This window comes from Colobus angolensis, unplaced genomic scaffold (assembly GCF_000951035.1).
Source record: "Colobus angolensis palliatus isolate OR3802 unplaced genomic scaffold, Cang.pa_1.0 Scaffold106, whole genome shotgun sequence".
NCBI classification, from domain to species: Eukaryota; Metazoa; Chordata; class Mammalia; order Primates; family Cercopithecidae; genus Colobus; species Colobus angolensis.
This window is the reverse complement of record NW_012111586.1, coordinates 4,497,317-4,500,080: the sequence shown is the minus strand read 5'-3', so window position 1 is coordinate 4,500,080 and position 2,764 is coordinate 4,497,317. Positions and strand designations below refer to the sequence as shown.

Genomic DNA, 2,764 nt, shown 5'->3' with positions numbered 1-2,764 from the left:
GGCAGGCAGGTTTCGAACTCCTCACCTCAGGTGATCCACCTGCCTTGGCCTCCCAAAGTGCTAGGATTACAGGCATGAGCCACTGAACCTGGCAACATTTGCCTTTAAAAAAATCACTCTGGATTTTGCAAGGAGAAAAGGATAGGAGGAGTAAAAATCTAGAGTCAAGGAGACTGGTTGGAAAGCAAGAAACTGAAATGGCCTACACCAGGGGCTGATTGTGAGGCTGAAGAAGAATTAGACTAGAATGGAAGGCTCTTTAGGAGGTAAGACTGACAGGACTAGGTGACTGGTTACATTCATTTATAGTGGCATTCAATAAAAATTTGTTGAAAAATACAAATGAATGATTTCAACAAATGTTGTGGTGAGCTTACTATGTGCCAGTCTTTGTGTATGGTGTAGAGAATACAATGGTGAGCAAAACATACTTGGACTGGTCACTGGAGACAGACAAGGAGTCAAGGGTGACTCCCAGCTGTTTGGCCTGGTGCAGTTCACTGCAGAGGGGAACCCACAAGAGATATAGGAGTGAAAGGAAATGATTCCAGAAGTTGTGCTGTTGCGTTAGAGGGGCCTGTGAGATGTCCTGCTGGACATCAGGCAGCCTGTAGCTCAGGAAAGAGGTTAGAACTGCCAATGTCGGCCGGGCGCGGTGGCTCAAGCCTATAATCCCAGCACTTTGGGAGGCCGAGACGGGTGGATCACGAGGTCAGGAGATTGAGACCATCCTGGCTAACCCGGTGAAACGCCGTCTCTACTAAAAAATAAAAAAAATTAGCCGAGCGAGGTGTCGGGCACCTGTAGTCCCAGCTACTCAGGAGACTAAGGCAGGAGAATGGCCTAAACCCGGGAGGCGGAGCTTGCAGTAAGCTGAGATCCGGTCACTGCACTCCAACCTGGGCGACAGAGCGACAGAGCGAGACTCCGTCTCAGAAAAAAAAAAAAAAAAAGAACTGCAAATGTCAGTTTGGGCATCTAGACTGGTAACAGAGGTCATGAGAGAATGAGATCATCTATGAAGAGTCAGTTTGAGGAGAAAGGAGGGTCAGGAAGGAACCCTAAGGGACATTTTTAAATTATGTAATTATTTATTTATTTTTATTTATTTATTTTTGAGACAGAGTCTTGCTCTGTCACCCAGGCTGGAGTGCAGTGGTGCAATCTCAACTGCAACTTCTGCCTCCTGAGTTCGAGTGATTCTCCTGCCTCAGCCTTCTGAGTAGCTAGGATTATAGGCGCCCATCATCACACCCAGCTAACTTTTGTATTTTTAGTAGAGACAGGTTTGGGCAGGCTGGTCTCAAACTCCTGACCTCAACTGACCAGCCCACCTCAGCCTCCCAAACTGCTGGGATTACAGGCGTGAGTCACGGTGACCAGCTGGGATATCTTTTTCAAATGCTAATAAAATGTGTTGGTTTTTCTTCTATTCTTATACATACTTACTAGGAAAAATCATCTATTTCTTTAACTCCTAAGACAAGTACTGTTAACATTTCATTTTGGGGGCTATTACCCCACCATTCGGGAAGCAGATGGAATATGGAAAGCTCAAAAAAATCTAACCGGTCTTCTGGCTTCCTCTGTCTCCTTTCAACCCATCATCCACAAAAAAAAGTAAAGGTTCTCTTAAAACATAAATTGGATTATATTGCTCCCCTGCCTAAAACTGTTCTATGGCTAGCCACTTCAAACAAGCATCAACATCACCTAGAAACTTCTTAGGAATGCAAAATCCCACCCTGCCCCAGACCACTGAATCTAAAACCCTAGGGATGGGGCCCAGCACCTCTGTTTTAAGAAGTTATCCAGGTGATTCTGATGCAAGCTAAAGTTTGAGAACCATTGTGTTAAGCTAAGTGCTTTGTATGTATGATATTATTTAAACCTGGCAACTCCTCTGTATTGTTGCCAGCAGAGTGTGGTGGTTAAGAGCGGAATCTGGAGCCAGGCTGGATTTCAATTCCACCTCTCCTAGCTTTGTGACATTGGGTCTTATTTCTTTATCTGTGACAGGGATAATAATAACGCCCATAGCTGGGGTGGTGGTTCACTGCCTGTAATCCCAGCACTTTGGGAGGCCAAGGCGGTCGGATCACTTGAAGTCAGAAGTTCGAGACCAGCCTGGCCAACGTGGTGAAACCCCGTCTCTACCAAAAATATAAAAACTAGCTGGTGTGGTGGCGCACGCCCATAGTCCCAGCTACTCAGGAGGCTGAGGCAGGAGAATCGCTTGAACCCAGCAGGCGGAGGTTGCAGTGAGCCGAAATGGTGCCACTGCACTCCAGCCTGGGCGACAGAGCGAGACTCCGTCTCAATTAAAAAAAGAAAGAAAGAAAGAAATAATGGTAATAGCGCCTACCTCATGGGGTTGTTGTGGAATTAAACATCATCAGTAAGGTGCTTAGAACAGTGGCAGAACCTAGATTTTAATCTCCCTTGGCCTCCAATGGCTGTGCATGCCCCAGGACCAGGTAACGGCCTTGTCCAGGAGGGGTATGGGGCGAGTGGTGTGTGTGCTGTGTCCAAGGGTTGCAGCCCCTCTGACCCTGGCGTGCCCTGTGATCTGGTCCAAGGTGCTAGGGCTCTGACTGGAGTCGGGTTTGCCATCAGCGGTGCTGGGCAGCGGGCTGCTCTCGTGCAGGCAGCAACACCAGCCAGCCTGGTTGCGAAGCTGCCTAGCACGGTCTGAGCATTCGCCTTAGTCGCTGGCTGCCGACACCCGACGACGCTGCCGCCGCCGCCCTAAGCACCGCCCGTC

At 48.3% G+C, this 2,764-nt stretch overlaps 1 protein-coding gene across 2 annotated transcripts in view; it reads left to right on the top strand.

Moving 5' to 3' along the window:
• POMGNT1 (protein O-linked mannose N-acetylglucosaminyltransferase 1 (beta 1,2-)) overlaps window positions 1–2,764 on the top strand; it is a 34,823-nt gene that overhangs the window by 22,050 nt on the left and 10,009 nt on the right. The window lies entirely within an intron of this gene.